The 27,132-nt window shown below is 38.4% G+C and overlaps 1 protein-coding gene across 3 annotated transcripts in view; it reads left to right on the top strand.

The window, feature by feature from the left end:
• Positions 1-27,132, top strand: part of FHL1 (four and a half LIM domains 1) — a 768,328-nt gene that overhangs the window by 270,034 nt on the left and 471,162 nt on the right. For 2 of the 3 annotated variants that reach the window (XM_044057565.1, XM_044057564.1), the window contains exon 2: positions 25,148-25,254. The gene's annotated coding sequence lies outside the window, so the exon portion shown is untranslated. Of the gene's footprint in view, positions 1-13,444; positions 13,463-25,147; positions 25,255-27,132 lie in introns of those variants that run through there. The other variant, XM_044057566.1, reaches the window with a different exon arrangement.

The following is a 27,132-nucleotide window of genomic DNA, read 5'->3' as shown; positions in this document are numbered from 1 at the left end:
CCCTCTTAGGATGAGTAACTGCTCTTTGAGGCATACTATTTTGCACACCCTACTTCTTGATTGGTCCCTCCTGCTGACTGTCTTATTAATTTGGCCACCAGGAAGGTATGGCAGGAACCAGATATTACTGAATCAATCCCTTGTAAACCTGATAAAGTACTGTGTCCACCTAACGATACGCAGCACTGGTCACAAGGTTCTATTGTATTTTCTGTTATTGTTGCAGCAAACACAATGGTGGAGCTGACTGATGAGCCAACTGCTATCTATCCTCCTAACAAAGAGTCTAGAGCAACAGATGGGATGGGAAAGTACACTTACACCTTTGGCACTTTCACTCTGAGATGATTAAATTATTTGACACATGATTCACTTCTAAAGGGATCTGTCAGAGCAAGACATGATACTTTGTGCAAGCCACCCACATCAGAATCAAGGAAACAAATAGGGATTACCATGGGTACCATGTTGAATATTACTAACCTCTCAATGCATCTATTCTGTAATGCAACTGAAGTGACCAGAGCATTTGGCACAGGCATCACTCTTTGATGACTCACAAGGCTTCACCTCTATGATTTTGTGGTTGACTTCAAGGCGTCTTTCACCAATGCTCTTTTGATGGTTCTATGTTATTTGGACCTGCGGTGAAAGAAAGACTAGCAAGGTGTGAACAAAAAGGGGTTAGGTTAGAGAATTCCCACTGATCTTTTAATAGGAATCAGAAGTGTTCCAAATCTCTATGGCTCAGGAAATCCTGGGGTGAGATCTTTGATTCCTCCCTAGACAGAGGTGGCCACAGCAGAGGTAGCCTCTCCAATACCATGAGGCCATGTGGGAATCAGGGATTTTGGGGGGCTTTTTCTGGCAAATAAACCCAGTGTCCCAGAAGGCTTACCCAGCTGTCCATCTCTGGAAGCAGTTGGGAGTTGTTTATCTCTTCGCTGTGTTGTGTGGATGGCCATCACACAGGACAAAGAGGTGAGAGAGATAATTTCCACGGACTATATCATACTGTTTTCCCATTCCCTTCACTATGAGGTACATCTGTTTCCAGATATTCCACCTCATCATTTAAAGTGATAAAAGGAGACATCTCTGTCCTATTGCAAAAAAGAAACATCCAAGAGGGTCCACCAGACTAGATAGGTCCAGGAAATTATTTCAGATTCTTTTGAGTACAAAAAAAAAAGAACAAAGACCTCTGACCAATTCTGTATCTCAGTGGTTTAATATTTTATATCAAAATGGCTCATTTCACAATGGTCACAATGCAAATGATTTTGCCCTGTCTGAAGGCAAATGACTGTATTTGATAGACCTTCAGGATGCCTGCCTCCACATAAAGATTGCAGAGGGTTTCTGCACTTCCAGCTAAGTGCCAGTTATTACCAATTCATAGCCTTGCCTTTTGGTCTCACCACACCCCCTGGGTGTTGGCTAAGTGCATGACGGTAGTTGCAGCCCATCTGCATATCAAGACAACTGGCTCCTCATTGCAACAACCAAAGAGCCCCTACACAAAAAAAACAGTGATTACTTTTTACAGATCTGCCTATCTTTGTATGTCTCTGTAAATCACTAAAAAATTGTGTCTTCAGCATACCCACGATATTACATTTATTGGTTGCCATCTTGATAAAAGAACATGCACAGTAAGTTTCCTCTTGGACAGAGCTCTCACCATCCAGACTGCAATCCATGCCCTCCTTAAAAACTTTCCACACCAGCATCATTGGTTCTGAGGGTGTAGGTATTTTAGCTACTTCAATTGTTACGGTCACCCATGCTTAATTCTGTATGAGAATTGTTCAGTGATTGCTCTCCACACAGTGATCCTAGTTGCAGAAGTCACCTACAGTGATGGTTGATGTCACCAACAATTCACACAGGTCAATAATTCATAACATTATCCTAGTCAGCAACAATGACCACAGATGCCTCTTCTCATGTGTGTGTGTGTGTGTGTGTGTGTGTGTGTGTGTGTGTGTGTGTGTGTGTGTGTGTGTGTGTGTGTGTGTGTGTATGGGGGGGCATTTTAAAGGGAGAATGGTCCAAGAAATTTGGACACAGACAGAGGTCAGTCTACACATCGACACCCTGTAGACATGGGCAGTTCTCATATGGTTGCTGGAATTTCAGAACTTCCTTCCCAATGGAGTGATAGCTATTCAATCAAACAATATTTCTGTTATACAGTACATCTATAAGCAAGATGAAATCTAGTGCTACTCCAGTTGCAAAGAGAGCATGGAAATTAGGCATCACTTTGTAAATGCAGTGCCTAATCCAGGGAATGTCAAATGTCTAGCAGGCAGGGTCAGCAGGTCTACCCTGATGCCTCTTGAGTGGTTCCTCAAGCCTTCAGTGGCTCTGCAGATGTTCAGTCAGTGGAGCCAGCCCTGCTAGAATTTCATTTCATCCTCTTCCAACACTAAATGCAGCAGATACTTCACCTTGATCCCTCCAGAGAGTCAGTCGCCATGGGATGCTGTAGTCTGTCAGTGCCCCTTGGACTACTCCATACCTCTCCTCCAATTCCCCTCATATCCAAGTTTCTTCAGAAGGCCTCAATATGCAAATCTATGATACTCCTCATTCACCCATGCTGACTCAGGCAAATATGGTTTCCCTTGCTCAGGTTTCATTTGTGGAAGCATTTAGGGCTTCTATATCTGTAAGGTGTTTATGTATGAATTCTTTTCAAGGTATGAAATGTACACATGCCCATAGTTTATAAATACGGACTTCTCATTAACTGATAGTAAAAATCATTTACATTGCTCCAGAAAAGGGAATGTTTATAATTGGAAAGATGGTACAACCATTTTCTATGTTGACGATGTCAAAGTGATGTGGCCAACTTTAGCAATGAATTTTATTTAAATCCTTAGGGGCAGAGTGACTACCTTTGATCTACACTGTACCTGACTGTCCAAGTATAATTATGTAATTATACAACTGGTGTGCACTGAGCCTCCTTCAGATCCAATATGGCCACCTGCTAGTACTCCTGGCCTCAAGCTCCTTCATATTTTTTCTTCTAGTAATTCCCCTTTGCCCTTAACTAACCTCAGATCAAGTTTGTTGCCAAGAAGGGCCTACAGTGCAGACTAGGAGACAAAAGAAGGAATGGCAGGAAGGAGTGTAACAATTGATCTAAAAACATTTCACTGAAAATATTATATATATATATCTGTGCCCCCCACACCCCCTACTAATTATAAATACTAACTCCAATATCGCATAATCTCAGGGAAAGGGCATATTTCCCTACCAGACAAATTGTATGATCTCACACACCTGGCAATTATCTGTTCAGCTGATTAATTTTTTTTGGCTAAACAGATGTGGACCAAAGATAGCGTTGACCAAATTCAGTAGTCCACCCATATGCATCTATATTTATATCTATAGCTATATATATATATATATATATATATATAGACCAATCACATATATAATCACCATTAGTCATTGTGAAGTTAAGTGGCCAATAAAAAGCATACAGACACTACCAAATCATTGGTTCTAATATAAAAGTATGGATGTTCCAATGAAGAAGAAACATGTAAATCTCATGATTGGATGAGTTTTCTGATCAACCAATAGAGCTTTACAAAAACTATGACTTATTTACATTTTATAGGTGATTGGTCCATGCTTTTATATTAGAGCCAATGACTTGAAAGTGTCTGTATGCTTTTTATTGGCCACTTGATTCTATAGTGACCTATGTAGAAATGATAACCTTTTTAGCATGTAAATGTCATGATTGGATGTGGTTTTCTGATCAATCAATAGAGTTTTAGAAAAAACTATGACTTATTTACATCTTTCATGTGATTGGTTAAGAGACACTTTTTAAGAGAACGTGAACTTTTGAAGTTTTAAGACTTGAAAAAGGGCTCATACCTGAAATCACATTTATTTATTTATTTATTTATTTATTTATTTATTTATTTTGTGAGGCCAGAGGTGCATGGACTGGCAGTCAACTTCCTACAGTATTGTGAAGGTTTGAATAAATTAGCTTTTTTATTGCTTTTCACTTGAAGAGCTGAGGGGATGGGGTACTAGCCCAAGGGACCAGAACAGGGTACTAGTTGAGCTAGCTAAGCCTCTGACTGTTATGCACATATGGCATCCCAGTCATCCCAAGAACAATAATTTTCTTATGATATTTGACTGTAATCAAGTGAAATAAATGTTGGGCATAATGTATTTCAGCTTGTTTTACACAACACACACACACATACAAATACACACACATACAAATACACACACAAATACACACACACACACACACACACACACACACACACACACACACACACACACACACACATATGTTTCCTGGACTTTAGCAGCACAGACAGTCTAGACCAGATAGTGTGCACTCCTACCTAGTACTCACTAACATGCATTGCATATACCCCTGCTGGTATACATCCTCATTGGTGAGGTCAGACCACAAAGCTATCTCACTCAAAATAAAAATTAACCTGGGAAACCCAAGTAAACCAGTAACAGAAGCTATTCTAAAGAAAATTACATCCAACTAAATGAAAGTTTGTCAAAATTCATGGCTCCAATAAACCCTAAGATCACAGCTACCTATGCAGAATAATTTACAAAAACCCTGTAAAAACATGTAAATGGCTACATTTCGGCTGTGATATCTACAGAAGTAAGCCCAAATCTAACACCAAAAACAGGAAAAATTCATCATTGGTTTGGCACCAATCTTTGTAACAGGCACAGGCAGCCAGTAATGGTTCATCTTCCAGGCCCATATTTGTAATTTTTTTTCATCTCCCAAGCTCCTATTTACACTTATCAAGGGTACCAGTACTTGTCAAAGATTTGGGATGCTTGGCTAGCCTTAAAAAGCCCCTAATGGTCATTAACCAAGTAAACACCTATGAGCCTATGATCTTGGAAACTACAGATCCATCAGTCTGACAAGTCTAATATGCAAAGCCATGAAACACATTATCTTGGAAATGATCATCATGGACATTGGCAACCTAAATATACTGACTCCATCCCAGTTTGGCTTTGCTAAGTGGAGGTCTTGCCTCCACAACCTGGTGGACTTCTTCAAGAAGGTCAACAAAGCTATGATGAGGGGAAAATGGTGCATACCACCTACATTGACCTGCCAACGTGTTTGATACAATACCACACTCAGGTATTGTTAACAAACTCAACCAATAATCCAAAAACCACGGAAACAGTCCTCCAGCAGTCGAACACAAAATTTATTCACCAATGCAGGTTTGAACACAAATACAACGTAAACGCTTTAAAAAGTCAATGTGCGTTTTCGTCCACATAAAACTGTAAGACTTCATCAGACAACCATTCGTTTTAAAAAAACCCTTTTTATACACTCATATGGTTTAAAACCAACCAATGAAAACCATTGCTTAATAATCCCTTTGGGAGAGTAATCAATTAAAAAGGCTCATTACAAACTAGTTAAAATTAAAACCACTTTGATGTTCACCACAATAAATACACAGTTCATAAAATCTAATGTATATAAAAAACCCATTTGTTTGTTGGTTAATAATAAGAGTTTAGAACTATAAAATGAATTGATACATATTTAAATAAATAATTAAAATCTTGCTATTAAATAAATACTTCTTTTCCTTTGTTCTAACTTACTAAACAATCATGGTTAGAATAGCACCATCTGCTGTTCTTACGAGGCTATTGCTAGAATTCATCTAAATTCTAGCTGCTCTCAATTTTAGCCCAGAAATTAAGGATATGTGTTCATTCAGCCCTGGGCTACTTGTTGCTTCCAATAGTATCTGCCACCACAGTTCTTTGAATTCTAATCTTTCCTCCCACAGGCCTCCCCTTGTTTCTTTTTTGACCTGTTCTAACACAAAAAAAGAAAAACTAGAATTCTCACAAACCAAGGTGTGCTTGTATAGAGCATTTGTTTCTTTTTTCTTTAATATTTCGTAGGTGTGTTCATAAATTCTCTTTTTCAATGCTCTTTCTGTCTTTCCCACGTAGTATGAATTACATTGTAGACACAAAGCTAAATATACCACACCTTGAGAATCACAATTGAAATGGCCTGTTGCATTTATATTACAATCCCTTGCTGTTAAGGCAATCACCCCTTGTTACTAATGTATGGACATTGATTGCAGTGGCCACAATGGTATGTACCGTACCTTATGTTGGTTAAGGCCTTATTAGTAGGGTTTTCCTTAATATTCAAATTGTTGTATTCCAACAATTTTTTTATACATCTGCCATTTTTATAAACTATTTTTGGCATATCTTTTTTAATATTCTGAAGTTCAGAGAAGGTAATAAAATTGACCCATTCCCTCTGAAAAATCTTTTTCACTTCAGTGTTAAATAAATTGAATTCCATAACCAAAGCTGATTTGTACTGAAATTCCTCCTTGTCCCTAATATTATTAATTTTCTCAAGGGGTGGAATATTGAAATCTGAAACGGCCAGTCCTATGCCCTTTATTGGCTTGAATTTTGTAGGTCTGTTAAGTTCCACTTCTCTTCTAATATTGGAGATAAATTCTTGTGGGTAGCCCCTAGCTAAAAACATTCCTTCTAGTGTGTTACATTCCTTAACAAAATCCTCATTTTTACTAGTCATGCGACACCCCCTCACAAATTGTCCTTTAACAATATTCTTTTTACAATGTGGGGGGTGTGCACTAGTGAAATGTAAGAAAGAATTGCAGAAGGTGCTTTTCCTAAAAACCTTGGTTTCAAAATCTGTGTTATTCATGTTCTTGTATATTTCCACATCCAAATATTGTAATCTGTCAGTGGACATAGTATATGTGAATCTTAAAAAATTGGTGGTGTTCTGAAGGTAATTAAAAAACTCCAAAAATTTCTCAACACCCCCAGTCCAAAAAATGACTATGTCATCTAAAAAGCACCTGTAGAGCGTCCAATATTGTTCGTAACCAGAATTAAGAACAAAATTTGATTCCCATGCTGCTAACACGATGTTAGCATAAGTTGGTGCGCAGGCCGCACCCATTGCTACACCACTGATTTGTTGATAGTATTCGTCATTAAATACAATAAAATTGTTCCTTAGTACTACTTCAACTAATCCAACTACTGCTACCTTTTCTGAATGTGTAAGTTTAGTGTCCAAAAAGACCAAATCTTCAAAAGACCTCATCCCTTCATCATGGGGTATACATGAGAATAAATCTATGACATCTATTGTCACAAAAAGAAGGCCATTGGTTAATAACTCAGAATTAATGTTCCTCAATAGGTCCCAGGAATCCTTAAGTATGTATTTATTAGTATTGCATATGTGTTTTGTTGTAATATCCACATATTTGGCCAAAGGGAGAGTCTTGGAGCCATCGGCTGCCACTATAGGTCTCATAGGGGGGTCACTCACATTTTTATGAACCTTCGGTATACCAAAAATAATAGGTATCCTAGGTTTAGGTACTAACAAGAATTGGTGCAGTTTCACGTCAATAGTGCCCTCCATAAGCATGTTGTTTAGAGTATTGTCTATTTTTTGGTATGCCAATTGAACCTCATTCTGAGAAACTATTCTGTATTTGTTGTCATCACCAAGGATGGTATTCATTTTTCCATCGTAAATAATGTTGTCCATGATGACCACCCCTCCCCCCTTATCAGGTTTCATAATTCTTATTTGATTGTTGTGTCTTAACTCATTCAACGTTGTGGATTCTTCTTCTGTTATATTGTTCTCTTTAATACTGTATTTAAATTCTTTTCTAATTTTCTTTTCCAGCACAGAGTCCAAATTTCTTATTTGGGGGTGATATGGGGGATTGAATATACTTTTTCTAGTTAATGCTTGTTGTTGAGAACCAAAATCCAAGGTCCTGGGGGGTAATGTGACTTGTTTGTTAACAAACTCTCAGAACTAGGCATAAATCCCTACATAACTCACTGCATGGCTGGCTGGCTTACTGATAGGATCAGGATTGGTGAAGCCACCTCCACCAGGAGACTGTTCACCAGCGAGTAATCCAGGGCTCTGTGTATGGCCCACTTCTGTTTCGCATCTACGTCTTGGAAGGCAAGACTAACGTCAAAGGCCTCTATCTCAAAACGTTCACAGATGACTATACATTGGGAGCTATCATAGATTCCCCGCAAAACACCAACATTTTACAAGAGGGTCTAGCACAAACAAATGACTGGTGCCAAAGCCATGGATTAAAAATCAACATGAACAAAATAATTTTCTAAACAACCATTTTCAGATGGTGTGCTCCTCAGATGTTTGAACTGATCAAGTAGAAGAAATAAAAGTCACATTAATTCATTCCATCTTCTTTCACACAAGCAGTACCCCTCCTTGACAGACCATATTAACAATCATTAAATTGTGTTGAAGTAATTTTTCTTTGTTGTTATAAACAGCCTGAGTCCATGTGTCATATCCCATAAAATAACCACTTTCTGACAGTTTACACCTCAGCTGTCTGAATGTGATCAAGTTAAAATGAAAGTATTCACAGTAATGTATCTCAGCTCAATTCTCTACAAGCACTGCTGCTGGCAATTCACTTCAACAATTATTTAACTGTCATCAAATAATTTTGTGCTTTGGTTTCTCACACAGTCTGTCTTCCAATTCACCATCCAAAAATAAATACTATGTACATCTCAGATGTTTGACAAGGATTATCTATTTTTCTGCCATGAGCAGTACTTGTCACTCATTATTGAGCCCAGTCCAGCCACCTTTTCAAAATATAGAAAAATATATGTATCTTTCTGTAAGTAGTTAATTAGGATTGTCCACATACTTATGTGATTTCTTACCATTTTTATTAGTAGTAGTAGTAATAGCATGCTTTTTGTGTATCAGCAAGAGAAAACCATCCCTGAAGAGTGGGAAATAATTTCCTTACAATTTAAACTATAATGAAAAGACTACAGATTGTCAGGTAATCACGGGCATTGTCACCTTGAGCAACCAGTGTCAGTGTTTACCTCACAGAGTAACATGTCATGGATTTCTTAGCCAAGGTTGTTACTATGTGAGAGGGAGGGATGTAAGATGATAAGCTAGTAAGTAATGTATCATCTCATTTTTAATTAAGTATATATCTCTAAAATATTCTGAGAATGTAAAGTTTTTTATAATTTCAAAATTATACAGATTTTAAAAGAAAAACAGTTTTCATTTCATTTGCTATGATCTCAAAGTCCAATTTTAATCCTGCCAGACAAGATCACCAGTGTGGGCTACTGGTGAGATGAGTAGTACAGAGAATGAGTGAACCACAGATCAACCATGGTTGCATATAGGGCTGTAACTTTTGGTGGAGGCCCTACTCACCCCACATGGCATGAATGCTACCTATAGGCCAGTGTTCACTATTAGGTGCCATCTAGGAATTTCCCCACCCTCCCCTTTGGTGAACATGTTACCCAAGCATTCCAGTACATGTAGCTTGATCAACATTCTGAGCCCACATTCTATACTCCTCTCTTTCTCTTGCCAGCTGTAATAGTCATCTAAGCCACTATTGTGGTTGTAGTCAGGTCTTTATCATTTTATAGCAACAGAGCTGGTAGTAAGGCCCTATTTTCCTGACCTTGAGTGTGAGTCCAGTTCCAACAAACTATTTCACTTAGCCCACTGTTTGTTCTTTCTGCCTTAAGTCTATCAATATGTCCATTATGGAAACTTCCATTTAATGTACTGCTTGCAAAATCAAATCTTGTTTCTTTTGCAGTGGCATTGCTTGCATTTGCAGTCCTCACTCCTGTTTCTCATTGGTTAGATCATGATCACCAGACGAGGTACCACTTCCTTTTCCTAGGAACACACAAGGTATAATCCATTCTGTAATACTGGCTGTAGCTCAAACTTTTCTTCTTCTTCTTCTCCACTGACACATCTGATATATTTATCTATCATTTTAATCAATAATGCATTCTCTTAACCATTAATTCTTGCTTTCTATTATTTTTTTCTTTCTTTCTTTTTTTTCTGGTGACTGAGTTGTCCTGCTGGGCCTCTGGGTCTGTGGCCCATTTTCAGTGGGGACCTGGGGAGAAACGCACCAAATACAAAGCAATAAACAAACCTTTTTAAGCATACATATCGCAATATTGCAAAGTAACATCAGTCAAAGAAGATTTGATGCATTTTATAATAACAGCAATCAAATGGCAATTTAATACAATTTGAGACAAGAAACAATGTATCTCTAGTGAAGTTTACATATACTGCACTCACTGCAGAAGAGGCTTCTATATAAGACTAAGTACAATGGCAAATATTTAAAAGAGTGATTTGTATAACTGGAGCCACAAGAAATGAGGATGTTTGAAAGTATATAAATAGGTGCAAATTGAGAGTACTGCCCGTTGGCACAAGGATTGCAGTATCTGGAAGAAATTTTCCAGGCGAGGAATATTAACATTTGATTAGTAAGTCTAACTGTCCATAGTTGTGACTAGATTTAGATATTGCTTTTTAAAGGATCTGTCTTGTATAATTTTGTAACTTAACACATGAATTTATTTCAGGTACAAGTCTGACCCACAGAATTTCTAAATAGGGTATCACAATAAGGGTGTAGCTTTTAGTGGGGTATATTAGGAGATGTTGTGCTGATATGAAGTTTCTGGCGAGACAGTATGATTTAATGATTTTTAGACTATGCTGTCTGATTTAGGATTTAGGAAATATGTGCTTTGTACAGAAAATAGTTAATTTACTTTGTGTTTGAAAGAGTTCACTGTAAGAAGAATGATGCAGGGAAAAGCAATTATGTATTTAGTTGTTTTACAGGAAATGTGTACTAGTTTTGCACATAAGTAGGTATGGATTCCTGTATGGAAGGCATAGCTGTAAAAGAAATTTAGAATGGACAAGTACTGAAACAAGTTTGGAGCGAGCTATAGCAGTAAGTTAATATGTACCCTCTAGTCATTGTGACAGTAAGAATATTTTTAAGTGAGGCCCTAGCTCTGCTTCTGGTGGCTACCATCACCAATTTGATATCTCTAAGCTCACATCCCTAGTCATTACCATTGTAGTACCATGCAAGCCTCTGTTTGTACAGAAGTGATGAGGCAACCAAAAAACACCTTTCCCCTCCCCAGGATAGGCAAGACAGTGCCTGCTACTTTCTCCCACCCTCTCCTACCCAGCTATTCCAGTGTTCAAGCTACAGTGTGAACATGGGTCATCTGGGCTGTAATCAAGGCTCATAAGTCCCCTATGCTACAGAGCAGGACTGGGATGCATTCTTGACTCTAAAGAACTGAATGGGTGCTAAGCTAACTAGGATGTTATTTGCTATGTATTTAAAGTAAGTACCTTGCCAGCCTTGGGTATCCTTTATACTGGCCTCTGAATCATTTTTGCAGTTAGTTGATTTACAACTGCCAGGGTTTGTTTTCTTGAAACTGCATGCTCCCATGAATTTGTGACAATTGTGTGGTTTGCCTTGATTGCAGATGAATATTATTAACTGAGACTGATAATATATCACCAGAAATATCATTTTTGTACTGAAAGCTACAATTTAGATGCATACACTTTCTCCTTTTGAGGTTTGTCAATTTTTGTTGATAGTTCAACAGTTTGATTTTGGTCAGGTTGTAAAGGTAATGTGGTAAGAGGGCTACACATGATGTGCCTTCTTTTGGTCACCAGCACAAATTATCTCCGAATTAATATTGGTTAATACCCAACACAATCTGTCTTCTTGTACACCAGTGGGCTTTTTAGATAGAAGAGCAAACAGTTTAAATGATTTGTGGGGTCCCAAAGGCAGTGTTGTAATGATTGATTCTTAATGTGTATCAAGGGAATATTGCCTTCTGGTTAAAGTACACTAGGAATTATTTGCATAGTACTGCTATCCATTTTACCCTTTTGTTTGTCCTACCTTCACAGAAAACACTGCCGCCATTTGAGTTTAATTTGTTATTCTATCCTCTCTGTAAGCCATATTTCAGTGAGTACTAAAATATCGGGATTGTAGAGATCTACAAATGACTGTAGTTGTTCTGCCCTTTTTGCTAATTATTTGGGGAGCTTTGTGTGCGGAGACTAGAATAATGTTATTAATTAAAGTAGGTGGATTTGTTGTAGAGGACAGGTATTCTATGTTGTCATTTTGAAATGGGACAGGACTTAAATGTATGCCACATGCTAGATCTAATTAATGTAATGCTTCACAACTCATGTTAATTGATTGGTAGATAACAGTTAAGATATTTCATATTGTAGAAAAAAACAGAAATGTTTGGGATGGTGATAATTTGCCCACTTCGTAAGGATAGGATTATGCTAAGATTAGCAGCAATTAGATAGGCATTTCCATTTTGGCAAGTACTGAGAGTTACCATATGGATATGGTTTGTAATTGAAGTAAATTTCATTCCATTTTCTATATTGTGTCAAGTTCGATTTTCAAGATGTGAGTACACTTTCTTTACACTTAAGTATGTGGTAGTTAGTAGTATAAAATCTAGCTTATGTGTGCTTCTGACATGCTTCTGTTAAATTAAGCCTGAAAATATTTGGTGGCATTTTTGATATGTATATGTGCCTTTGTGTATATATGTGTATATACATATATGTATATGTGTGTGTGTGTGTGTGTGTGTGTGTGTGTGTGTGTGTGTGTGTGTGTGTGTGTGTGTGTGTGTGTGTGTGTGTGTGTGTGTGTGTGTGTGTGTGTGTGTGTGTGTGTGTGTGTGTGTGTGTGTGTGTGTGTGTATATATATATATATATATATATATATGAAATGGGGGAATGTTGAGCATGTTATGAGGCTTAGTAGTGGTGTAATATAACACTATATATGATTTACATTAGTATTTATGACATTTTGTAATGAGATTCATTTGTTTTTACAGTTTATGTAGCTATGGTACCGTATTGGTAGTCATTTTGCATTATGCTATATTGAAATACCAGTTGTTGAAAAAAAAAAAGGCGGCTCTCTTTGTGGCTCTGGCTGTGTCAGCTCATTCTAGAGATCTGCATATTTTGTTTTCTTTTGCACAGAAAATCTCAAAAATCTGTTTCTGTACTTCCATTTGAAGGTACAATAACTTATAGTAGACAGAAGTTACTAGAAATTAAACAGTCAACATCTACATGTTGCTGGTTGGATGCCTTGAAGTCTACAGAGTATCTGGGGCCTACTACTTGCACAGAGCAACAACAGCTGGTTATTTTAACTCCTCATACTCTAAAGTGCCTGAAACTTGTAGAACAGGTTTCTGCAATATGCTGGACAAGAAAAAAGAGAAAGAAGTCTCAGAGAACAAGGAAAAGAAGTTGCACAGCTGGTGCTGATGTAAAGTTAAAAGCAACCTCCCACAGGCGTACTATCAACTATACTGCTGGCTAATGTGAGATCACTGGATAGGAAGATGGACTACTAGAGACTGGAACTCTTCAACAAGAACAAGGTGAGAAATACTTATTTATTTTTGATTACTGAGACGTGGCTGCATGACAAGATAAATGATAAACTTAGAGAATTTTACACTGTTTCTTGCAGACAGAAAACATACACTGTGTGCAAAGGCCAGAGGAGGTGGAGTCTGCATCTATGTTAACAAAAGATGGTGCAACAACTGTGAAATCATAGTGTTACACTTCTGTGAAAACTGAGTTCCTCTCCATTAAATGTAGACTAGTTTACTTGCCCAGGGAGCTGAATGGGTCAGTGTAACCGTTGTATATATCCCTCCAAGTGTGAATACCACCGAGGCTCTAAATAAACTATGCAATCACATGGGTGAGCTGCACAGCAAATATCCTGACTTTGTACATGTGGCAGCTGGTGACTTTAATAAAGCAGATCTGAAATAAGGACTCTAACACTACCATCAGTTTGTGGATGTTTCCATAAGAGGTGATAATATCCTGAACAAGGTTTACATAAACTTAAAGAAAGCTTATAAGGCAGTGCAACTTCCACAAATGGGAAACTCGGACCATTATACCATCTTGCTACTTCCAGCTTAAAAACCTGCACCAGTTAGAGAGAAACCCACAAAGAAACAAATCAGAGTATGGCTTCAGGGGGTTATGGAAGCCCTCCAAGACTCCTTTGAAAGAACCAAGACTTCCCATACTCTGAAACAGACTACCTATCTATGTCAAACAGAGCTCCTCATTAGCACTCTTCAAGAAAAATCTTGATGATTGGATGGGAAATAGGAAATTCACCCCAAGGATCACTTCTGTGACTCTGCTCAACAGGGGCACAGGAAAATAATTTTCTTGGGTGGCAAAAGCCAGGGTATCTTTTTGGCTATGCTTATATAGGCCCTAGGGCTAATAGCCTAGTACCTACCTATGAACCTATGAACCAACTGGGATATGTTCAAGGAGGCATCCATGGTGAATCAGCATCTGAACATTGATGAATACACTGAGGTAGTGATGGCATACATTTCAAACTGTGTTGATGGGGTAACATCACTATTAGAGCTAACCAGAAGCCATGGCTCACCCCTAATGTATATGAGCTTCTGAAGGAGAGAAAAGCAACTTACAGGCCTAAGGACAAAGCAGCCCTAATTGCAGCATGAGGTAATCTGAGGAGGGGTATAAAGGAGGCTAAGAGGGAGTATGGCAGAAAGGTACGGAGCCACTTTGAAGACATGAAGTATGCAAGGAGACCATGGCAATACAGACTGAGGTTACTGACTACAAGCCAGGTCAGCATACAGTGAGAAAAGCATCAAATTCCTGGACGGTTTGAACACCTTTTTTTTAGAATTCAAGAAAGAAACAACAGGTTGGCATTAAAGCTACCCACTGATGAGAAGAATGCTGTACTCAGCCTCAACACAGAGAGGGTAGGAAGAGAGCTAAAGAGAGTGAACCCCAGGAAGTCTGCTGGCCCAGACAACATACTGAGCAAGGTGTTAAAAGACTGTGCTGATCAACTATGCACAGTACTCAGGGAAATATTTAACACCTCTTTTGCCATGACAAAAGTACCCTCATGCTACAAGGAAAATAACATCATCCCACTACCTAAGAAAACCACTCCTTCCAGTCCTAAGAACTATAGACCAGTCGCGCTGACATCATTGTTATGAAGTGTTTTGAACGGTTGATCAAAAAGCATCTTTCATCTTGCCTACATCCTGATTTGACCCTCTGCAGTCAGAGCTAACCGTTCCACAACAGATGCCATATCAGTAGCATAACACATCTCCCTTGAGCATTTAGAGGGTAAAGACAACTGCTGTTCATAGACTTCAGCTCTGCATTTAATACAATGGTACCAATGCAGCTGATAGAAAATCTGTCACATTTAGGAATCACTAAACATCTCTGTAACCGGATCCTGGACTTCCTGATTGAGAGACCACAGAGGGTGTGTTCAGGTAAAAGCACATCAAAATGCATCACGATTAACACTGGAGTTCCATAGGAATGTGTTCTCAGCCCACCGTTATTCACCATCCTGACCCATGACTGATATGCTAAGCACAAGTGCAACCATATAATCAAGTTTGCTGAAGACACCACAGTCATGGGGCTGATCACAAAGGAGGATGAGAGAGTATACAGAGAGAAGGTAGCATGTCTGATCAGTTGGTGCAAGGAGAACAACCTTGACCTGAATGTAAGCAAGACCAAAGAAATTATCATTGACTTGAGAAAAACGAGAACAAACCACCCAGTGTTCAGGATCAATGGTGACAGTGTGGAGAGGGTTAAGAGTACAAAATTCCATGGTGTACACATATCAGAGGATCTCTCATGGTTGGGAAGTACCAGCCAATGGGTGAAGAAAGCGCACCGATGACCAATGCCTCCACTTTTTAAGAAGGCTGAAAAAAAGCTAAGCTTCCTCTTCATATTCTCTCCACCTTCTATAGAGGTGCAATAGAGAGCATCCTCACCTGCAACTTCACAGTGTGGTTTGGGGGCTGCACAGTTACAGAAAGGAAGGCGCTACAAAGAGTAGTTAAAGTTGCAGAGAAGGTAACAGGTTCCAGTCCTCCATCGATACAACATCTTTATTCTGCAAGAAGCATCCAAAAGGCCACCAGAAGAATACAGGACAACATGCATCCTGCCCATGGACTGTTTAAGCATCTGGCATCTGGCAGGAGGTATCACAGCATCAGCTGCAGGACTACAAGATTCAGTGACAGTTTCTACCCTACAGTGATTAGACTTCTGAACCTGGGCACTAGTCCCAGTGGTCTGGACACATAAGTCAATTTTTATTTATATGTGCAATATATACTTACGTGTATTCCAAGTAAGTGCAATATTTATTTATTTGATCCATAGTCAGTATTATTTAACTTCCTCAAGTGCAATATTAGACAAATAACTTAGGCATTTCAATCTGTAGTGTGTTTTGTATTACTTTAAATAGGGTAGTTAATTTAACTCAGGGGAGGGTATTCTTTTCATATATGAGTGTCGGTAAATGTCTCTGCTCTTTCTTACATATATTGGGAGTAGTATTGTATTTGTTAGTTATGTTTATTCCTCTACTTGTATGTGTTATTTCACTTTCTTTTCATCTCAAAAATTGAGCTGATACACAAAATCTCATTTAGGCTACATGTGTGTAGTTGTAAATGACAATAAAGTTTACTTTGACTTTGAAAAGGTGGGATATTGATTTGTTGTGACTGGATATTTTAGAGAGGGAGAATGGCCTTTTACTTATAAAGGTGTAGGAAAACAAGAGATAATACCATGGCAAAACATATTTATTAAAATTCTAACACACTTGTGGAGGCACTAAAAACAAGAGGAGCGCTTTCAGCTTTTCGCCTTCTTCAGATCTGCATTTACAAATCTAGAGCTCAGTTAAATACTAAATTCATCCAATAAAATTCAAAATGCATCATCACTAACATCATTTCCTATGGAAGTTACATCATCACTGACATAATTTCCTGTGCAGATTTCTCTTCTGTCAATCACATAGGCAAAAGGAAGGCTTGCCCAATCAGTGTTATCATCTTAGCCGACGCCTTCTAAGAATGGGTTTCATAGGTAACACTTCATTAAATCCTGGTGCTTTATCTGCACTCAAGTCAGCAATCCATTTATTTTCTGCACAGGAAATTATGTCAGTGATGATGTAACTTCCGTAGGAAATAATGTTAGTGATGATGCATTTTGAATTTGAGTTGATGATTTTAGTATTTAACTGAGCTCTAGATTTGTAAATGCAGATCTGAAGAAGGCAAAATGCCGAAAGCACTAATCTCTTGTTTTTAGTGCCTCTACAAGTGTGTTGGAATTTTAATAAATACGTATTGTTGTGGTATTATCTCTTGTTTTCCTACCCTTGGATTAATTTTTTCAGGAGTAATTTTGCTGGCTTACTTGGATTCATCTGTTCATTTACTTATAAAGGTAGTTGTGGAAGGTTGGCTGGGGATGAGGTGGAAAGTGAATGAACTGGGCACACTCACGTACTTAATCAGTTTTGTGCATGCACAAGAGGGCATAGTTCTGTGCCACTGAACTAGGCTAGTTTTTGAGTATAAAACACCCTACAAAATTTTTCCTTTAGTGTACGGTTCCATTTCTCTGTGATAATTTAATCTATATAGCAATATTATATGGAGGCAAAGTCAGAACTCTCTGAGTAGTAATTGCAAATGTCAAAATTACTATATATAAAACATCTATCTGCACCAAGTTGCATAAACATTTCCTTATAACATTAGTAAATAGGTTATTTACATTTATTGTGCTGCCCTTTATCCATAAAGTTTCTTATATAAAGTGCCTCTCTATACCAGAAAAGTAGTTAGATTATTTTTTACTGTTTTCCAAATCTGTTATACTATGCTAAATAACTACTATTATATAAGAATAAGACCTTTGTCTATAATCAGTAATCAAGTTTCTGGCTGTTTTCCTTTTTGTATGCAAAAGTAAGAGTGTATAAGACATTGGCTTGTATAGCATGTTTCTAAGTATATATTACATTATATAACTCACTCCTGTATCTGAATTAATTATTCAGTTATCCACTCAGCTTCCAATATTTGATTTATCTTAGCTGGGGGAATCAGAGGAAACTGAAGGACACATTAAAGGCAGGTGCTGTTACTCATCTGTCTGCTTAATGTCTGATGCAGTCTCACAACCTGTTATTGAATGAGTCAGACAAGCTTTACACTGCCTGTCCGTGATCACTTTTTCTACATGATGCTTCAGCACCTGAGTAGTGGTAATAAAGTATGGGGGGGGGGTGCCTTTTCACAGATGGTGCCTAACTTCATACTGTTCACATGCTCAAGTATCTGCAATCTGATATCATTAATACTGAAGCTTGTGCAGTGTAGCATTTTGCTGCGCTTTTGTGATATGAGGTCAGACAAGTTGAATAGACACAGTGGAGCCATGCAGTTTATTCCATTTGCTGTTTTAGATGTGGCAAATGCTCTTGTCATTAATCACGGTGAAATTTGCCCACATTAGAGATGAGAAATGATTGAGTACCATTTGTTTGATGCTGACTGACATAAATGGTTCTTCAGCCAAAATTTAAACTATATCTAAACATGCCAAAGTAGGTGGTGTGAGCCCTCCACATGCCAAAATAGAGGGTGTGAGCCCTCCGCATGCCGAAGTAGGGGGTGTGAGACCTCCGCTTGCCAAGGTAGAGGGAGAGTGCGCACCTACATCTCTCACATATTATATCTAACTTCATGGATGCCAGAAATCAGAGATTGTAATTTTGCACAGAACTGTTCCTTTGGCATTGAAAGTGGTCGTGATGTCAGCAACTTGCATACATAAAAATATTAATCACTGTACAGTTAGCTAGTTGTACTCAATGATTTGAGTTGTTTGTGCCTTACATTTAAATGGGCTCTGTTCTTACTGGGATAAAAGTCATAAACATTTATGTCATCTGCATTATCTCACCAATATAATGCTCTTCTTGGATGAAAACTAAAGTGTTGAAATAGCATTGTCCCTGGAGCAAGGGACACATAATTCACAACATATGAAGACCGGTTTGTTACTTGGACTTGTTTATTCTTGCACCATACCAGATTACTTTCCTATAAATTTTGCCAACACTGATGATGCAGTTGGGTTTTTATGCATTTCTCAGACCTCCATGCAACTATTCATTCTTTTAGTGACAGTAATTAACTTTAGTCATTTTGTTCAAATTTCTGTCTTTTGAAGAACACACCCATCTGTATGTATCATAGTGTGAACAGACCACACACAAGTACATTAAGATGACCCTTGCCCTCAAGGTTAACTGCCATACTATTATGTTTTTAACAACTTTAAACAATGTCTCATAAAGGTGAAGAAAAAAAAAATGTAACCATACTGCAACCTAAAAAGAGCCTTTAGTTTACGATTTTCCTTCTTGGCTGTTATTTGGACTTGAGCCTTGACAGACAGGTTGCAATCATGAACGGCAGCAAAGTAACCCTAATCCCACTTATTTCCTTTACACTGTTTAAGAGTGGCAGGACTCTGAACAAAATGTCTGAACTCCTTACAGGTATGTTTCTTTCCACCTGCGCTTTAGTGCCATGAACTTTGTATCCTGGCATTCAAAATTGGTTTAGTTTTGGTGAGCCTGCCACTCCAGTTCACTGATAAATGATACGTTCAGGACAAGAATTAGGATTCAGGGGCCTTAGCAGAAGAGTACAATATTGTCGGTATGGACATAAAAGCTGGGTGTGTCCATAAATTCCCACAAGGAATACAGAAAAGAAGAACAGAACTAAATCCATTGTGCTAACAAATGGATAAAGGGTTTGGAAAGCAGAGCAAGATCTCACTTAGGAAAGTGCTGCCTTTTAGAAGGGCAGTGCTAGGACTCGTCACCTGTGTCGGCAATGAAACTTGAACTCTTCATCTTCTAGACAAGAAGAGATGACTGACCAGGTCACATGCATTTTGTCCTCTCTTTTAAGACACTGGAATACCAGTAGCCATAGTCTATTAGATCCCATGGTTACACTGAAGAATCTACTGTGCTGTGCTTCTCCCAGAACCACATTTACTTTTTTTTCCCTTTGGTGGCTCCCTGGTCCTCTGATGATGCAAAATACCCATCATGCATGATATAAATTCCCGTATATATTATGCACTTGATCCCCAAATGTGTTATAACTGGGGGGAAGGGCACAGAGCTTATGAAGGCCATCATTCTTCTGCTGTTTTAATTCTTTTACATCATAGAATGCTATGCATCACATCAGTAGATGACTACATCAGACTACATGTACTTACCTGACTTAAAGCAACTGTTAGCACTTATTTTTATTTTGTTTTTTTTTTTTTGGTCTGTCAGAATCCACCAATGATATAAACTGTGGTTGAAAATCCCAGTCCCCCACACTGAAATGGAACTGCAGACTTTTAGCTACTTCATTTAATTTCCTGCTTGGCTTTTCTGCTATTTGAGCCCCCGTTATAATTAGAAGTCTACCCCAAAAGGGTGTACATTTGCACTGGCTTAAAATTAGTATGGTCTGTGTAGCCAAATATTCCATGTCAAACTAAGGATTACGCATTACAATGTTTTACAAATCATAATTTTCTGTACTTGACTGTAGAGCCCCCATAAGACCTGGTATTGCAGTCAGCATATTCCAGATCTGGGTCATGTAAAGTGTTGGACTGACAGAGTAATGTATGTGCAGGAAATTGTGAATGTGGGTACCCTAAGATGGAAAAGCTTCTGATTCCATAATGTGGAACTATGTGATGCCTTCTATTTCACAGATTACAAGCATTTCCAGGCCCTCCTTGACTTTCACAAACTTGAGGTGAAATCTGTTCTTGGTTATCGCAGCTCATCCTTAGATCTAAGAAAATATTGGGATGAATATACTGTGGAAGATTTGGAGAAGACTGACTGTTAATAATATTTACTCATATTGGTTCACTATGCTTTCATGGACTGCATCAGCTAGTTTTAGACAAAACAAAAGCAAATAATATACTGGACATTATTGGTACAAATGTTCCAAATGTTTTTAATAATGTGTCTAGTTGGCATAATGGTTAAGGTCATCACCTCCCATGCACAAAGTACAAGGTTTCATCCTGACATCCAGCCAAAGCTTATATGGAGTTTGTATGCTCTCCCTGTGTCTCTGTGGGGCTCTTCCTACCTCCCACAAACAAGCAGAGTGTTTCCATTGCAAATTCATCCAAGAATGGAGTTGAATGGCAGCAGCACAGACTGTAGATGATACCCTATAGTGATAAGTGTTGTATAGACCAACCTCTTTTGGCATCTGCTGTGGTGCACAGTATCATAAAGATAGAAAAACAGTGATCACAGACAGAACTCCATGATAGGGCTCGCCAGTAGACAGTGTAAAATATGGCTCTAGGTGATTCGGTTGAGTGGATTAATGTCACAAAATGGGCATGGGTATCTGCCAGTGATAAGTGGCTTGAGGGCCCAGGCTACTCTGACCTATACCAGTGATCCATGCTAATGGTGGGAGGGGTATATATGCTCCTGTTGACCAGTGTATGCCTACCATAAAGCCCAACTGCCCTGGGTCAATAAGCTACTGGCCGTCCAGTGTCCAGTTGCCCAGCTTGGATTTCCTGCATTAGCGCTTTTGAGTGAAAGCATGTGTGTCAAAGAAGGAAGGAGAGTCACATTGAACAGAGAGAGACAGCAGCAGTCGACACAACACCCCAGCCCCATGTAGAAAATGGGAAAAAAGGAATTGCTGATGAATGTGTCCTTTTTAGCTCCCCTAAAAAAGTCTGATCATAAGTCCATCACTTTTGAAATACAAAAACTTACTACAGAACTGATATGTGGCCAAGCCAGGTATGGAGATAAGGTACACAAGGAAAGCTGGTGGTGGAATGCAGAAGTCCAGGAAGTCATCAAAACAAAGAAGGAGTGCAGGAAAAAGTAGGAGACAGAAAAGACTGACCAGGCTAGGAAGGACTATGGTTGGCTAACAAAGAAGCTAAGAAAGGAGTTGCAATAGCAAAGAACAGGGCATCAGAGGCACTCTACCAACTTCTGGAAAGTGACTCACTAGGTGGTAAAAAGAAACTATATCAGGTTGCAAGGCAAAGACAGAAAGACAAAGATCATAATCAGACACCCTTCATAAGGGATGCCAGCAATAACCTGCTCACCAGTCCACAGGACATCAAAGACAGATGGAAGGAGTATTTCCAGCAGCATCTGAATAAAGAAAATCCCACTGAAACTGTATTACCCCAGACACAGCCTACGATGAGAGAACAAGAGGATACCACCCTAGAAGAAGTAATAATAGCACTAAGGAAAATGAAGTCAGGAGAAGCAGCAGGCTCAGATGAGGTCACAGCAGATATAACGGTGCCAGGTGAGCTAGGGGAGAAATGGCTCCTATGGGTACTCATAACAGTGTGGAGAGAAAGGCATATCCCAGATGACTGGAAAATAAGCATACTCATGCCAGTGTTCAAAAACAAAGGGGACATCCACAACTGTGGGCAGTACAGAGGCATCAAACTCCTGTCACATTGCATGAAAGTTCTGTACAGGGTGACTGATAAACAGATACACAGAGTAGTAGAATGTAAGATGGGAAATGAGCAGTTTGGATTCAAATCAGGATGCAGTACAACTGACCCGATGTTTGCATTGAGACAGATAGTTGAGAAGAAGCTAGAGATGAGGAAAGAGTCCAACTGGGCATTCCTAGACTTAAGGAAAGCATATGATAAGGTCAAAGAAAGCTGATTTGGGCAGTACTGCAGTGGTTCAAAGTCACAGAAACGTTGGTAGAATTAGTGCAGGCTATGTACAAGGACCCAGTGCCTCAAGTATGAACAGCTTTCTGTCTCACAGAGGGGTTCCCAGTGGGTGTGGGTGTACACCAGGGTTCAGCTCTGAGCCCACCGCTGTTCATACTGGTGATGGACTACATTAGCAAACAGGTTGGAGGGGACAGATCAACAAAGTTGCTGTATGCAGATGATGTAGCAATACAGGCAGACTGTGATCAAGAACTTCAGTAAAGGATAGGGGAATGGAGTGCAAAACTGAAGGCACACAGGATGAAACTAAGTACAGATAAGACAGTAGTAATGGCAGCAAATTGTTGAAATCAGAAGAAGCTGAGAATTGCGATAGAAGGGAAGATAGTGGAACAGGTAAACAGCTTCAAGTATGTGGGAGGGGTGTTTGAGGAGAAGGGAAGTCTGAATGAAGAGGTCAAGGCTAGAATTAGAGGGACTGCGGCCAACTGGCATAGAGTGTCAGGTGTAGTCTATGACAGAAGAATGCCATAAAGCTTAAATGTAAGGTGCACAAGACAGTGGTGTGACCAGTTCTACTGTATGGTATAGAAACCTGGGCAGTAAAGGCAGAACAGATGAGGACGCTAGAGGGGATGGAAATGAAGTGCCTGAGACTGATGGTAGGATGAACACTGTGGGACAGACGAAGAACTGAGGACATAAGAGCAGAAGCCAAAGCAGCTCCAATTGCAGAAAAGATCAAAAATAACAGATTACAGTGGTTCAGACACGTGCAGAAAAGCAGAAGACAATCTGGTGAGGAAGATTTGGGACAGACAGGAAGAAGCTAAGAGGAAGCGAGGATGTCCAGCAAAGAGGTGGATGGATTGTGTAAGAGAAGATCTGTGGCAGTCAGGCATGAGTGTCAAAGAAGGCAGGAATGTTGCACTGAATCAAGAGAGCTACCTCAACCTCATGTAGAAAATGAAAAAAGGGGACATGATGATGATGATGATGATGGTGATGAAGATACCCAGACCATCAACCCACCCTAAAGGAACTGGCTGTAGCATACTCATTACTTCTCATCAACCTCCCACAAGCAGCTGATCCACTAGTTACTGCAACAAGGGACTTTCCTAATCTGGAATATATTTAATGATGTGGTTAAGTAGCTTGGTGTCAAATCAGGTGCAAAAAAGGAGATAATAGCATATTAACAGCCATTGATATGTCACTGAAGTAGAATTTATTTTAGTGCAGAAGAATGCTTTACATTTAGAAATGGGGTGGACATATCCTCTTTTTCTTCTTAAATCCATTTATATAGCACCCTGTCCATAGCTTTAGCAAGTCCAAACAAGTTAACGGCAGGAAACAAGTAATAAAAACATTTCTCTCATACTTTCAAATCTGTGCATGGCTGAAGCCTTCCCTTAGTGTAATATATGTGAAACAGCTTCTTGCCCCGTATTGCCCAGTTTGCTTCTTCCAGCAGGGCAGGGTTAGGCTGTAGTCATGCTCAGGATGTGCTTTTAGCCCTGTAGTATGTTTTCATTCACCTGCCATGTTACTTTCCTGTAGAATTCCCAGTGTTCTTGCTTTCTTGCAGCTCTGTAGCCTGCCTATGGAGATTCCTAAAAATCTATAAAAAGGAGGCCCTAACACATCCTGTTAAAGGGCCCTAATTTATTTATTTTCATTTTTTCAGTGCTGCTGCTTGTATATGAAGTTTTGATTTTTGTACAGAGTTTAGATGTTTTATACGCCATAATTAGTAAGTTATAATTAAATTATAGTCATATATTCTAGTGGCTTTATACACCACAGTTAGTAAGGTATAATTACATTATAGTCACATTTTCCACTGGCTAAGAAAGAAGAATGTTTATTAATATGAGATGAATTCCAAACAGTATTCTGTAAAGGTGGAAAGAAAAATCAGATTGTTTAAAGGCTAGAAAGAAATCAGAATGATATGGCTTTGGTGTTTTTGCTGTGCAGATGTGCGATTCTGTGTAACTAATTATCTAATGCATCCAGCTATGGTAAGCTTCAAAGAAAGTGTCCAGACTGGGTCTGATGTAATTGTTTGGGCTTTACACTAGTTAATAAGGAATAATTTCTGGACTTGGGAATACATTCCTAGTAACCCTTTGACATCTCCATAAAGCTCTGAGATTGGTTTTCTGACCCTTGAGTACTATCCCATGAGTAGCACACATTGCAGAAATGTTTTTGGAGACAAACTAATAAGCAGTCCTCTGCAGTTTAATGAAAAAATAGTTATGATATTGTCCATATAGACTCAATAAACTGTCTGGTTTTATAGTTAGTCTTTGTTCTCTGATTTTAGTTAACAGTTGACTGAATATGGCTTTATTATTTTTTTTCAGGACATACAGCATTGTCATAGGATCTGCTGTGCCAAACATTGCCATTAAGCAGACGAGGCCCTCTTGGTAAATACCAAGAATCAGGAAACAACAACCTTCATTTTCTGGTAAGTGAGCCTGTTTGCTTTTCTGAAAATGGAACAACACACATGGATTAGAATATACCTGCAGGAGTCATGGTTATTCCTACAGGACAAGAGGTTACTCTACAAAAGTGGACTTCATTTTGAATCACACTATCCAGAGACCGCCATGTGGTTATTAATGTATTTAATGTTAGCATTTTAGGGATAGAGTTTTAGGCTTACAGATAGGGTTAGCATTTTAGGGTTGGGGTTAGAATTTTAGGATTAAGATTAAGATTAGCATTACAGAATTTAGGGTTATGATTAGTGATAGACATTTAGGATTAGGGTTTTAAACTTAGGTTTGGAGGTTTTGGATTTGGTTTGACTAGTGAGTTGTTCCATTAAAAAAAGTTTGAAAAGTAATCTTCCATTTTCACCAGTTAGAGTAACTCTTTACCCACATTCTAAAAAACATCTTATACAAACAAGTTTAGTCCATCCAGTAGAAGTAACTATTGCTTTTGCATGTATGTCTTCTAAAAGAACATCTGAATTCCATTTATATGATTATGTAAGAAAATAACATGATAAAATGGTTTAAAGAAAGCACTGTCATTTATTTCTCTGAACAACAGCCTAGTCCAATGGAAAGCATCATCATTATCAAGAAACTTTGAAGAAATGCTTACTCTAACAAAGTTTTTGTATTTTTTCCTTATGGTCTATGGACCATGCTCTTTACTCTGTAGTCATAGGAAGTGCAGTACAGTTTGTTATGTGTACTTAGTGTAATGCCTTTAATGTGACTTTTATGCTCATTGCTTAGAAAGGAGTTTGCTGCTAGCAGTCGTATCTGCTATGCACATAATAATAACTAGCAGTTACTTTGTTGACCAAATAAATGTAGATTTCCTATATATTATTATTTCCTTTGTATCTCTCTTTTTTAACCATCTTGACTCTTTTAAATATATACTATTTAATATGTTAGACATCTGATCAGTTATTTATCAGACTGTTGTAGTTTGTTTGTGCTAATTGTAGGGCTATATGTAATAGTTTATGTTATCTTTTTTCTTATTTTTTTTTATTATTGCTAACAATGTTTATCACTACATGCATATATTTATTACACTCTTGCTTGTAACTCACATAGTTTTCTGACATTGTGCAGGGTGCACTATTAGGGGTGTAATTTAAAACAACTGACAGGAGAGAGATCAGAACTTTCTTGGATGAAACAATATAGCCTGGTCATCAAGTAGCATAACAGTCAAATGATATGCCTACTATTTCAGCTGTCAACTGCATCATCCTAACATCTCTGCTGTGTCCCTGTTTTTCTTTAAACAATTTCTACAGAATGATAAAGAATGATTTTTACTTGATGAACAAACTATTTCTTAAGCAGATCTATGTGTCTTGGATGATTAGCAAAATTCGTAAAATTCTTTACTTCAGCACAGGACCACAGGATTATAGGATCATACAAGTTACAAGGCAAGTAAATTAAGAGACCATTTGCACCTTGTCTGTACCCATTCTCAAGGTGTATCTCCCACTTCCAGAAGGGAAAATCATCTTAGGCCTTTTTAATTTAACAGAGTGTTTTGAGTATCTTTTACTATGATGGGAATGGACACCATTCATAAGTCAGGATACAATTAGAGTTTATTAAATTAGAATTGTTTCAATCTTTGATGTTAGCCAAAAGTGGTCTTCTCAGCATTCGCAATGTGCCCTTAACTGTCTCGCATATTTAAGTATGTTTGTAAATTCCTTTTTTATTACTCCTGTCCCTCTTATTACTATTGTAATGTCTATGTTTCTTTCACCCACATTGCTCTAACTCCTGCTTGCAAATCTTGATATTTTACAAATTTCCATCCTTCAGTTCATAAGGCACTAAGTGTAGCA

The sequence above is a fragment of the Protopterus annectens genome, chromosome 15.part0 (genome assembly GCF_019279795.1).
Source record: "Protopterus annectens isolate FY-2018-M chromosome 15.part0, PAN1.0, whole genome shotgun sequence".
In the NCBI taxonomy this organism is placed as follows: Eukaryota; Metazoa; Chordata; order Ceratodontiformes; family Protopteridae; genus Protopterus; species Protopterus annectens.
Note: the sequence above shows the minus strand (reverse complement) of the source record. Positions and strands in the feature narration are given on the sequence as shown.